The sequence below is a fragment of the Nilaparvata lugens genome, chromosome 6 (assembly GCF_014356525.2).
Source record: "Nilaparvata lugens isolate BPH chromosome 6, ASM1435652v1, whole genome shotgun sequence".
Lineage (NCBI taxonomy): Eukaryota > Metazoa > Arthropoda > Insecta > Hemiptera > Delphacidae > Nilaparvata > Nilaparvata lugens.
In genome coordinates this window covers 63,272,572-63,287,377 of record NC_052509.1, presented here as the reverse complement: position 1 = coordinate 63,287,377, position 14,806 = coordinate 63,272,572, and the positions used below count along the sequence as shown (strand labels likewise).

The following is a 14,806-nucleotide window of genomic DNA, read 5'->3' as shown; positions in this document are numbered from 1 at the left end:
AATCATAATCATAGAAGTAAGTGTTTTAGTTTCAGAGTATCTAATAATTGTTGGATTGATAGATAACAGATACCGACCGATTGAAGTGATGATAATTATGATAAAAATGCTGACACAGATCCAAATTCTCAGATATACAGGTAATTCAGCTACAGATAAGGATAAGGATGAAGTCAGGATAAGTTATAATGTAGTTTGTTACTCTCAATTTCTCTAGTTTCGTTGATGTCATCATGTAATCAGGAATGAAGATTTGTTTGCTTTTTGACAAGAACATTGAATTAATTCCTCACATCTTCCTTGAGGATAGAAACTTCTTGAAAAATGTTATCTCATATATTGTGTGGCAGTATTTATGAACAGTATTTGTATCTTCTGTCGTAATTAAGTCGAGTTGTTGTTAGGTTCTTTCATTCTGGCAAAAGAGGATAAGTGTTGATCATATCAATCCAATGTAAAAAATCTGGTGTGGCGCACTCACACAACTTTCCTTGCCGTTATGAAAATTGATCTCCTGACGCTAATGTTCACGCGCATCTCAAGTCCACTATTCAAAGATCTGAGCCAGCTGGTTACAGGACAATAACGCTGGAGACACACGAGGTCTTCTATCTCTTCATAGTGAATGATTTAATAGAGTCAACAGTTGCCAACAGTGTGCAATTGGATAATACATTTTCTCGAATTTCGAGCTTATTTTCAATTTTAGATGAAAATGTTACGAAACTTTAATTATAGAGATTTTCATTCTCAATCTCTTCAACTTGAAATTTTCTATTAAAATTGTATCTCAAGCCTGATAATTTGGAATCTGAAATAAAATTTTGCATAGATGGGGCGGAGCTCCTGAATGTTCGACAGATATGAGACTTGTGGCAGTTAATAGAGCTTATCAATGACTATTTCACGTATAAATTTAATTGAAATCGTTGGAGCCATTTTCGAGAAAATCGCGAAAAACCCCTGTTTTTGACAACATTTTCGCCATTTCAGCCGCCATCTTACCATTTGGGTAACTTAATTTTTTCTGAAAGCAATACTTCCCTTACCTATGGTAAAAGGGTAAGGAAAGTAAAATAGCCAATAACCGACAGCCAATGAGAGTTGAGTGAGTGAAAAATCAACTAATCACAGACTCACCAATGAGAGACTACAACAATTCTGTCACCTTAGCTACAGCCAATGGGAGTTGAGCAACTAAAAAATCAACCAATCATAACTAACCAATGGGGAAGTAGCTGCTCCATCATCGTAGAGACAGTCATTAATATTTCAGAAGCGGAAAATCTCACTAATGAGTTCACCAATGAGAGAGCACTAATTGATTGATTGATTGATTGAGTACTTTATTTATGTAGATTACAATATACTGGCTTATACACTTATATACAATAGCTTACAATACAGCAAAATTATAGATGAATTTACATAATATAGACTAAGAAAATAATTATTGAACTGTATATGATATGAAAAAGTAATTTGTAATATAATAACTATAGATATTATATTGTTATGCATCTACATAAATTGGTGGAGCTTTGGACATATCATTCTTCGGAAAGAATATTAAAAATATCCTCCCCACTAACTCTCTACCAAAACGTTAATTTAATTAATTAAACTAAGGATTTATTTATTAATGGAAATATTGTAAAAGTTTTAATTAATATAAATATTCAAGAGAGACTAATATGGGAGAGATAGAGAGAGAGAGAGAGTGAGAGAGTGAGAAACATAATGATTGAGAGATACAATTTTGTAAGAGCACAATTTTTTTACATAGCTGCATCCAATGGGGTTTCAGGCTTTGAATTTCATCAAGTTTCTATACAATAATCCGATTCAATTCATACTGCACTCATTATTCACTTCTATTCATCCGCCATCAATCCAGTAATTCATTATGAATATGGAATTCTGGCTTCTATTATTTCATTCTTTGTTTCCCCAGATGAATAATGCATACCCTTTATATCCTTAACAAGCTGCCAGAAAGGATCCATATTGCAATAGTCTAATGATTCAATTTTTCCCCTGCAATATTGTTCAAATTTTTGAAGTGAATGTTGGATTTTCCTTGGTTTTTCACATTAAAAATCTCTACGTATATCGTACTTGGAAAATGAATATACAGTATTAGGCTACCATTATTAGGCTATACTGTATGTATTATTCTAATATGATAACTGTGTATATTCTGGTTGCCTGTAATATTACCTACTGCACTATACAGGGAATACAATAGAAGACTTGAACATTGGATGCAATACTGTTGATAGGGATAATTAACAACTTTTTCCCTATTCCCTTCCAGTTAAATGAAACAATGGAAATTTTTCCCTCGTTTCAGAAATCCTGCTATCATTCCAGTTTCCTGGTTTCTAATTTTTAGGTTGATTTGATACTGGGAAATCTGATGAAGATTAATGGGGAAAATTATCAGAAATATCCCACTATGATTCCAGATTCCTCGTACTCCCTTATTGTTTGATTTGATTCAAGGGAAGCTGATCATGGATGATTGGCGAAATGCATCGGGAATGGGATGTATGAGTCAGACTATTCACTGTGGTATAAGTCAGACTATATAATATCAAAAACGAAATTGGACATTGGAAAATTCATTGTAGTGTTCCGGCTCCATGGCCCACATTCCAATATATAATATATATTCAATAATAATTCAACAAATTCAGTCATAAAATAGAATTCAGTAATTCAATAAATGATATTAACATTTTTTGTTGAAATCCAGATATATTCGGAATTTTATTGATCAGACTCAGAGAATGAGTTACATTCTTGAAGTCAATGTTCAATTGATTTTAGTTACATTCTTCAAATAAATGTAAAAATGTTCTATTATATTGATAAAAAAGCTCCTATTGATTATCAATCATTTCAATTCAGCAATTCAGTATCCAAGATAAAATCATCAACATCTCATACCAAACTGCAAACACTGTTGAGATCAGTTATCTTTGCATTGAATTTCATAGAAGATGGAGCTGCAACGATAAATTTAGTATTATGTTTGTTCCATTTTCCTTCTATCTCCAATTCGGAATACTAAGATTTTTTCCATATTACAGCATTTCGTATCGCTTACTACAATCATAGTGAAAACTATCATTTTTCAATTCCATGGAACAGAGCGTTTATGTTCCTAATTTCACTGTGGATTATTCAAGCTGATAGTAATTTATATTGAACTTTTGCTTAAAAGACTTTACTGAATATTCATTCATTGGTAGACCTATCAATTTATATACTATCTTGCATGTGTTACAATTTTGTTTTGTGTCTTTCTCTTTATCGTAGTACTTTCATGAAGCTATGTGAGTCAAGTTGAGACAGTTCTCTAGAAACGAATTTTAAACTGATGGAATTATCAGAGTCAAGTGGGCTTTCGGTTCTATGCGGTTTCTATTCGGTACCGAATTCAAACCGAATTACCATTCGCACTTATCGGAATTTGCCGAAAACGAACCGGAAACGAAACGAACCAAAAGTGTGTGAAACTAGCCTAACACACACTTCGATTTTGGACGTTCGATTTTTTCCGTCCTCATGACTTAATACGATCAGATCGGACCTTGACAATCATCTTAATTATTCTGTTCTATCCTTAGGTTTTTAATAATAAATTGACTCATGTATTCATTGATAGAAATTATAGCACTTTATTAGTTTACTCTCATCATAATAATTATGTTTGACACTGTTCTTCTAATTCTGTTATTCTAATAGAATTAATGTGTGTAATTAAAAAATTTATGTGTATGTAAAGTTTATTCAATGTGTTATTTGATATCCTGAAGGAGTGAGTCAATTTGGTTGTCCAACGAACTTGACCTGTAAAAATGATTGAAGGATTCGTGTTCGAAATTTGAAGCTAATTGATCAATTCTTTCTAAAGCTCTTGTCGAACATACAAAAATACAGAAATCGCCTTCTTCTACGAGTCAAAAGTGGGAACTTCGCTAACGCTCGTTTCAATGTGGAGACTTACGTTTCAAACTATATATATACTGATCCTGAATTTTGAACCTTTGTCAAACTGGAATCGTAGAGGAACGAAGAAGTCGCGCGTCATTTCAGTTCGCTCCTTTTTCGTACCTCACTGATTTACCCTTCTGACAGCTTGACAGAACTTTTGCATGCACTCATTCTTTGTTTTCCCGGTCTAACTGGCTGGACGCATGTAGTCTCTTATACTTCTTGATATGCTATCATTCCTCAATGCTATAACTATGATGAGATGGAATAGTTATACAGAATGACAGAAGGGGATGAAACAGAGGATATGAAAGAGAAAACAACTTAGTGATATGTGGGAGATTAAATTTTGGAAGTGGGTCACATGAGGATTAGCTGGAGCTCCTCTTCCGATAAACTGACTGTAAAGTTACTATCTTTTGCTACATGACTAATACAAGTGCTCCCATATACTAAATGACCACAACCCACAATTCACAAACAGCCAGCTAATCCACAAAGGGTTCATCTCAAAATAGAACTCGGATCAGCGAAAACCACCTGGATGTACTGTTTTTGGAGACGTTCTCATGCTCATTAAGGAATTATTGCCGTTGTTTTGGGAACCTGAAACAATTGACTTCTACGTATTTCATTCGTACTTTGGCTGTTGGAATCTGAACTGCATAGGAATATATAACGGTTCAACTTACAATATTGCAATAGAAAAATAATATTTGTTTGGTGAGAATGTTTTCATTTGTACGGAAAAAAATAAGAATGCAATTCCTTCGACTCAAAGCATCACATACAAGGCACTAGATAAATAAGAACTACATCTTGAAGAATGAGAGATGATAGATCATTTGAAAAGTAGCTTACAGTATTTAGCTTGTAATTAGATAAATACATCATTAAACGATATCTCTTCAATGACGTATTCAGAAATTTAAGATTGATCAACCCTGAATCAGAAAGTGAGTTTTCAGAACAAAATTTGATCAAGCTTAAATCTCTGAATACGTGATTAAAAAGAGATCTTAGTATGAGCCTTTGTCCTATGATAAGGAAGTGTAAATAATAGTATTTAGATTAATTGTAAATAATAAGAGTATAATCAGAGTATCTGCCCATTTAATCCTAAATGTTTTTCTATTTCATCCGTTCAATCAATATTGAAATCTACACATCCTGACTAACTGAAGTAGGAGAAATATGAGTTGGAATAATAAAGACTTCATATTAACTAACGATTGAGAATCGAGATATCGGTTTAAGTTGTTACACCATTATCAAACTCTGGTAAACTAGAACGAAAATATTCTCCTGGTATTCATAATAAAGACCGAGCACCGTTGTAGAGATTGTATGGACGTTATAGTTTTCCAGGTTTGATAATGATGTAACAAAGAAACCGTTATCTTAAATTTTAATGAATCTGTGGTTTGACATTATAAAATTTGTCATTGAGTATGGATAACTAGTCCAATATCAACTTCACAACTAAGATTCCTTATGTTGCATTGAAATGTATTAATTCTTTGGCCTATGAGGCAGAGTTGAGACTCTTATGTCCTCTCGACCACTCAACCTCGCATTATCCGTGAAAAGAATATCTATTTTGTAATCAAAGCTGATTGAAATTCTGTCTTGGAAATTCCACAACTAAGATTTGCAAACGTATATTATATACGTGTTGATGATATTGGATTCTTATCCAACTTCTCTATGAACTTATTTGCAAACGTAATTGACCGAGCGAAGTGAGGTGAGAATGTTTAGATGTTTGAATGTTTAAATGTTGCGCATTTACGACGAAACGCGGTAATAGATTTCCATGAAATTTTACAGATATGTTCCTTTTTTAATTGCGCGTCGACGTATATACAAGGTTTTTGGAAATTTTGCATTTCAAGGATAATAAAAGGGGAAAGGAGCCTCCTTCACCCAATATTAGAGTAAAAATCAGACTATAGAATTATTCATCATAAATCAGCTGACAAGTGATTACACAGATGTGTGGAGAAGCCAGTCTATTGCTGTATTTCAAAAAGGTCTATGGTTTCAATCAGTTACTTGTGTATGAGAATACTGCGTGAGGTCTACTGTTCACAGAACTACTAGTAGTACAGTAACTTACATGGTGAACTAAATTTTAAAATTTTCGGTGGTGAACACTTGTTCATTTATTTATTTATTTATTTATTCCATTGTCATTACAGATCATAATTATAATAGATATAATATGATTGGGAGAAGACAACAGGCATACCCCAAAACTGTCTTCTCCCAATTTTTTACAAATGAAAGTTTCAAAAAAGAATAAGGTTGAGATTTCACTTTCACTTCAAAGAGTCCAATTTCCACTTCAAAACTAAAGACTAAACTAAAAATTTTGAATTTTGATATTTGATATTTGATTGTAAACTTTGTACACCTATATCCTGTTTCATGCATGTAAACTGGTGTATAGACGTAAACTAGGTGTATAGACCTATATCCTGTTCAATGTTTATCTCAGTGAATTTAATCATGGGGGAAAATATATTGGTTATTCTATGATTCAGTATATCAGTAACATGTGTCTCATACCTGACTAAATACCCTTTGACTCCTTTGTAGTCACTACCAGAAATATTAACAGCATTTTAGATAAATTTCTCTCTACAAATAAAATTCACCCCTGATGACGAATTTCCGAAAACTCCTACCGCTCACGTAATATGTTTCGCAGATTTTAATGCAATGCATAAAATTTTAGAATCTCCTCAAAGCTTTGATTGCAAACATACAGCCTCCCACTAACTCCAATCAATCAGGAATGATTCCTTGAATTTGCTGCAATAATCCAATCAAGAGTAGGGCTTCATTTGATTGATCCTCCGAGCCTTTAATTACATTCAACGTCAAAGGATCAAAATTAGTCTAGACCGTCGAAAGCAGAGCCTGTCTGATTGTTTCCGTGTGTGTGTGCAGAGCTGAACAATCAATGACGCAATAATACAACTACATTATTTTGTTGGATTTGGAATGTGATATTTGAATGCCGGATTGAATTTGATGTTCTCGTATACACTCAATAATGTGATATATTGATATACAGCACATGTAGTGTATTAAACACATCTTCACAGCATTATATCTATACTACTATTGATTATACATTTGAGCATGTCTACTTTTCTAAGATCTGAGCCACCTGTTGACAGGACAATAGCGCTGCAGACACACGAAGTCTGCTATCTCTTCATAGTGAATGATTTAATAGAGCCAACAGTTTGCAATTGAATAATCTTATTTTCTCGAATTTCGAGCTTATTTTCAATTTTAGGTGAAAATGCTACTGAACATTAATGTAGATATTTTTATGCTCAATCTCTACCACTTGAATTTTTTTGTTCAAATTGTATCTAAAGCCTGATAATTGAGAATCTCAAATCAAACTTTGCATAGATGGGGCGGAGCTCCTGAAATTTTTACAGATATGGGACTAAAGGCAGTTGATAGAGCTTATCAATGACTTTCCTAGGTATGAATTTGATCAAAATCGTTGGAGCCGTTTTCGACAAAATCGCGAAAAACCCTGTTTTTGACAAAATTTTCGCCATTTCAGCCGCCATCTTGAATTGCATTTGATCGAAATTGTTCGTGTCGGATCCTTATAGTGTAAGGACGTCAAGTTCCAAATTTTAAGTCATTCTGTCAATTGGGAGATGAGATATCGTGTACACAGACGCACACACACACACACACACATACAGACCAATACCCAAAGACTACTTTTTTGGACTCAGGGGACCTTGAGACGTATAGAAGTTTAGAAATTCGGGTACCTTAATTTTTTTCGGAAAGCATGCTTTCCTTACCTATGGTAATAGGGCAAGGAAAGTAACAGCTGGAATCAGAATATTGGCTTTCCGAAAAGGGGTGTAGTCGCATTACACGTGAACGTGGGTTTTAAATTAAATTTCGATAAACTAGAAAATTGAACACACGATAAAATAAAAAGAAAATAGTGTGAAGTTTCAGCTATTTTGAATTATTCAGGAATGTTTCATTTCGTCAAGGAGAACCGTTTCCAATTCCAGAAATGAGAAAATGAAGATCATCATAAAAACTGCGACTACTCCCCGTTTCGGAAAGCCAGTTTTCTGACTCCAGCTGTTTAAGTCAAGAACTTAGCTGAATCATAAGCTCGGAAACCGGCCCTTAATGCAATGTTCTAGGGATCCAGAGCTACATCCCACTAAAAAGTACACAGCTCTGAACAGAAAACTATGGGAAGCTGTCTACCAATCGAATTATTGAAGCTTAGGAAAATAATAAATTAATGCAATCTAGTCTCTCTCTGTGAGTCTCTCAATCTGATTCTCTGATTTTTACATTTTACAATTCTTTCTCCTCTGCTTTCCAGTAATACGATGTATTCTCAATAAATAAATAAATAATCTATCCCATACTTTCGCTTCCCTTGAAGCATTTCGATTTTAAATTGATCTTGAACAAATGATTTCATTTCTAGAATGATTGCATTGCTCACAATGATACTATAGGACTATAGTGAGGTTCACGGTATAATGGCAGTATTTTATTAACTTTTGTCTTGCTATCCTTGTCTATCATTCGACAAAACACATACCACTATCGTTTTCTAGCTCCACAACGTTGCCAAATCCATTTTTAACAATGTAGAAATATAATTAATCAAGGCAGACAAACGGCAACGCTGTTCTATTTTTATCCACTGCCATTATAACGTGGACCTCACTATACCATCATACATGGGCTAAGCCTGTAGTTCTTCACCAGACATAAAGCTATATTGTTTGTGATTGTATCAATGAATACAGCGCATCAATCGCTAATCAAAATAGAATCCTTACAATGACGTAATAGCATGGACTAATGGGAGCGCGTTGTTGGCGTTGACTATTACTAGGCAGCTAAAGTATACTCGCACGCTATTGGTTGAAGCTTTTTGAACTCCCACCCGATGTCTAAATGGCGTCCACCAATACCATTCGAGAGGAGCGTTGCTTGAACTGTCTGTTCCATCCTTTCGTTCAACAATTTAGTCTTTTTTTAAACGATGTTGCTGTCATTTACCTCAACTATGGAATTAATAAAATAGACGTTATCAATCACCATTCATTCCAGATTATTTTAGGCTTCCTTTATAGACGAATGGTTTTGTATTTTTTTATTTCATTTATTTATTTAATCAATGAGAATTACACAACTCACAGAGAAGTAGGGCTTATACGCCCAAAACGGTTCTAATTCCAATTTATACAACTGTCCAAATGTGGCTAGGTTATGTGTCACTTAACATTCTTCAATTACAAACTCAATTTAAGATTCAGAACACACAAAAATCATTCTCAAATTTGAAAAAAAAAACTTGAAAATTGAATAAAATCAATCACGATTAATCAGAAAACTCCAAACTTTGAAAAACTATAAAATTTTGAGATCGAATAAACATTTAATTTAAAGTGTTGTCTATAATTTCACATCCATCCGAAATATATGAATGATATAATATTATGATTACTTCTAATCCCCGCAGTTTGAAATCCATTTCACAACTCAAGTACCATAGAAAAATATGAGAGTTTATCATTGATCTCCTGTTTTCAATTCTATTTTTCCCTATAATTTATTTCATCAATTTTCAAGAATCTATCGAGCTCTATTCTTTGGAATGAATCATGCAATACAACTCCTCCTTATATTATCATCCCATTGATATCTTCTTTCATTATACATCGCCTCTAGTATGTGTATTCAAGCATAAATGATACAACACCATGGTATCTTACTCATACTTCATCGATATATTCCTGACAATCTCTCCAACTCTTGTTCATGGTTATCTCTCGTAACTTGACACTACTCAACTCTTAAGTCGCATACCTCACTACATCTTTTTTGCTAGCAAGTCAAAATATTTCTATCTTGATACAAACTCCCCATGAAATCATGTCCTCATTCAAAATATCAATCAGGAACAGACGCTTTCAAGATGGCGTCGATTGCTCAAGTGAAGTCTATACTGTTCATCGATGCTGTTCAAGCAGTACTTGAGGCCTCCTTGACTGAAGCGTGCAAGTGACAAGCAAATTGAATTGCAAATACGCACTGCAACTTGAAACTCAAGGTGACATGATATATTGCTCAGCCTATAATAAGTTACCGAGGCTCGATCGATACACTTCCAAAATTTACTCTCGGGAAAATTACTCCCAATTTCCACTCATTCATGATTTTTTTCATTCATAGAAACACAGAAACATAAGGGGTTTTTGAAATTTATGATAGGGAGAGGGATCAACAGGGTTACTCCAAAACTGTTTCCCAAATTTTGAAATAAATTAAATTAGAACCATTTAATTTAAAAGGTTTTCTTACCAAGTACTAAACTTCACACTTATTCTCACTCTTCTTCACTCTCACTCTTTTGGTAGAGAGTTAGTGGGGAGGATATTTTTAATATTCTTTCCGAAGAATGGACATTGATATGTCCAAAGCTCCGCCAATTTATGTAGATGCATTACAATATAATTATCTCTATAGTTATTATATTACAAATTACTTTTTCATATCATATACAGTTCAATAATTATTTTCTTAGTCTATATTATGTAAATTCATCTATAATTTTGCTGTATTGTAAGCTATTGTATATAAGTGTATAAGCCAGTATATATTGTAATCTACATAAATAAAGTACTCAATCAATCAATCAATCAATCAATCTACTGCCACCACTCAACATACTTTAGACCTCTCCTGTATAACTTCTCTCAAAACACTAGATGAATCATCAAATTTAGGAGTTATGAATTTCCATTTATTGTGGGAGGTGCAGTCTGAGAGACCACACTACTTGAATTTTGGCTCAGAAATCTCTGCAACTCGTTTTTATCACAGCCGAATAATTAAGAATTCTTCTGCTTCTATATCCGACTTCATGGTTTCATGTTGAATAGTCATTTTGAAGTGAGATGGTTTGAACGGAAGCCTAACAACTAAACATTTCAAGAATGCCGACTCTCTCTCTCTCTCAATAGATAATTGTCATTCCACATTCTCTCATTTCCATCTACTGGTTGATTGATAAAATATTACCTGGTATATTATCTGTATCAAAATACTGGAATACAGAATTATTATGCGTTTTGAAAATACGAATTATATTGGAGATTTCTACCCACTATGAAATTTGATGATGAATGATTTTTGGTAAGAGCAATATTTATATTATACCAGAGGATATGAGTTATTAATAGGATGTGGGTTACAAGCCTTGAAATTAATTTATTAATTAGTCTTCAAATCCACATTAGCTCGCTATCATGAATTCTGAATATGGAAATATCAATTGCAATTCATACACTCCAATCTGTTAAACATTCAGGATAATTATTATTTTAAATTATAAATGTCATCTCGAATCATGATCTAATTGAAGATAATAGGCAATGCCATCAACAGGATAGAATTCATATCGAGCAATAATTATTATTCAATTACCAATGTCATTTCAAATCATGATCGAATTAAAAATAATACGCAATGTCACCAACAGGATCGAATTTATATCAAGCAATAATTATTTTTCAATTACCAGTGTCATTTCAAATCATGATCGAATTAAAATAATATGCAATGTCATTAACAGAAAGAAATGAATTCAAATCGATAAATAATTATTTCTTCAAACTCATTTATGAGCAATGAAGGAATAGTCTATAGTTTTTCCTTATGAAAAACTGGAATGAATGTCAGAACACACCAATAAGTTATTGAGAATTGGCCCTCATGAAAAGCAATCAAAATTGGAAAAAATTGTAATTTCCTTGTGGAAAATTGAAATGAATGTCAGAGACAAGGAATAGGTTATTGGAGATTACCCCTCATAAAAAACAAACAGTAAATTCAAAAAAATCAAATTGATGAAAATCACTCACAGTACACTCGGCGGATGCTAACGTTCGCAGAATAATGTTTTCAGCGAACAAACAAAACGTATAATATAAATCCGACAAATCAATGTACACATTGTTCGATTTTTGTCGGCCACGAGGAAATTTCAATCAGAATATCCATCAGAGGGAGGTTTATCACTGAATAATTTCCGATGGTCAGCACACGTTGAGCAAACAGATACAAAAATAGATAAACAGAACTGCTGCCTGGCTGGGGCTTACAAACCCCTCACCTCTCTATCAACCCTTGATATCCTCCATCAAACAACCCCCTCCAACACCCTCTACACCCCCATATTGTTGGATGATCCGGTCGATCTATATTTACCCTTCGTTCTCGCTCGGTGAGCTGCCAGTCTGAATCTTCGTACCCTTCGGGAGGGGTCAATCAGACCCCGCTTACTGTTTACGGGGTCGGACAGATTCCCGTTACAGGTTACAGGTTCACACAGACCCGTCTCGGAGGAATGGGTTTAACGGCACGCTAGTTTCGAGGAAGTGAGTGCTCAACAAACCTCTAGTTGAGAAGGGTTTAAAAAACCTACGGTTGAGAAGGCTTTGGTTTAGCTGGTTAAGAAATTGAGAGTCTATATAACTGCAGTTTAGAAAGCTATGGTTTAACTAGTTCCAAATGTGAGGGTAACAAACCTCTAGTTCAGGGGTCTCCAACCTTTTTTATCCAAGGGCCACATTGTTAATTCTTGGGAGGCTTGGAGGGCCAATAACATGGATGTACGTGGAATTTGACTTGTGGAGACACACACGACGGGGGATTTGAAGGGTGTAAAACTATTATATTTCCATTTAAATAATATGAGGAATTTCAAGTAGGTTTAATTAAAACACAGGAAGAAACAAACCGATTCATTTCATTTCAATACAAAATCCAATTTATTGAGTGTAAAAAGGTCATATGAAAACTTGACAATGCATGAATTTAGCAAGTAAAACAAAATGATCTTCTTCTTCTTCTTCTTTCAAGAAAAACAAAGATAAACAAAATGATAATAACTTTTTTGATAGTGATAAGACAACTTGACAATACACGAATTTACAGAAAGTTACCAAGCTAAAAGATAATACTTATTTTTAGTGAGAAGATTGCATTCTTTTTCCATTTAGAATGTCCGCCCATTTAGGATCAAACTTTGTGGTTCCGATCATTAAAATTGTTTTCAAATGTTCATCTGACAAGGAAGATCTGTATCTGGATTTAACAAACTTCATTTTTGAAAATGTCTGCTCACACTTGGAGGTAGATCCAAAAAAAAGAGAAAACATAGCTTCAGCATGGTTTTTTATGTTTTTAGAGTCTTTTTCTGGGAGAGACATGTACAGTCCATGCAGACCATTTGCTAATATCATGCGATGGTTGATCGCTGCTTGTTTACAGCTAATTTTACACTTATTAAGAAATGGAGTGGCTAGTAAGAGAAGAGTACTGAACTCACAGTTGTTGTCAAAAATGTGTATAAATATATATTTCAAAAAATCTGTAGCAATAACTCTCGGCGGGCCGGACAAAATCTATCCGCGGGCCGGATGTGGCCCGCGGGCCGTAGTTTGGAGAACCCTGCTCTAGTTGAGAAGGGTTTAACAAACCTACGGTTGAGAAGGCTATGGTTAAACTAGTTAACAAGGTGAGGGTCAATATAACTGCAGTTGAGAAGGCTATGTTTAAACTAGTTAAGAAGGTGAGGGTCAATATAACTGCAGTTGAGAAGGCTATGGTTGAACTAGTTAAGAAGGAGAGGGTCTATATAACTGCAGTTTAGAAGGCTATGGTTCAACTTCAGTAGTTGAGTTAGTCACGTTTCTCTTCATTGAGAAATTGGATGAATTCAAGTTAGCAAGGGGGGTTGAGAAGTGCTCACTATTCAGATCCCTCGTTCGAAATGATGGGGTCACAAAAGCCCAAAGCTAGGAATGAAATACCACAGTCTCCAAGGTGAGGGTAATACAGAACAGTTGTGGAGAAGGGAGAGGAACCAAGTTTCATTGTTTATGAATAATTCTAATAAAGACGTACCCAATCATAGTGCACGCAATAAGGGAATAATACTACTGAATAATATAGATTGAGTGGATTTCTCAAGCCTGCTTGGGTATTTTCCGGGAAAATCTAGCCTATTTTACGTATTTATTCCAAATCTATCAACAAATAGTTCTAGTTCACTGGTTCTGGTAAACTTCTATACTAAAACTTCTAGATTGTTTATTTTGAGACCAGACGTAGAATTTCTCGTCAGAAATTAGATGAGTCTTATGAAAAATATTCTCCACAGTTGTATATTGAGGAGCTCTTCGAGCCCATGGATTCCGGCTTCAGGGTATACACATAGAGGTCAGGCGTTTCAAATTCAGCAGTTCACGCTCTCACTACGAAAAAAATTGCGACTGTCAAATAAGAGCGTTTTAGTTGGATTTTCGTATTGACGATAAATTGAAAAAACAAGATACTATCAGAAAGAGCTGGCATTTTGTTGCTTCAGTATTAAATGATATGATAAAACTATATTATAAAAATATGAAAATATAATGATGCAGGAATTTATGATGACATAATATTTGACAGAAACCAATTTGGAAGGAGTGTTGCAAAGTGGGAAATACGCCCCGTGGAAATTAAGAGGAGAAACGTAGTCTTTTCCCAAGAAAGAAGAGAGGCTATATCGGCTAGAATGAAAATTTTTTGGAATAATCGTAGAAATAAGGATCTAGTACGGCATCCAAAGTAAATTTCTTAGCGATTTCCATACAAGGGAATTTGACACATAATAATAATAATAATATAATGGAGATGTGCTTCTCTCTCTCGTACTTTTCCAATGACA

General features: G+C 34.2%; 1 protein-coding gene across 2 annotated transcripts in view; it reads right to left on the bottom strand.

The window, feature by feature from the left end:
• Positions 1-14,806, bottom strand: part of LOC111057314 (potassium channel subfamily T member 2-like) — a 699,972-nt gene that overhangs the window by 421,949 nt on the left and 263,217 nt on the right. The gene's annotated exons all lie outside the window — the stretch shown is intronic.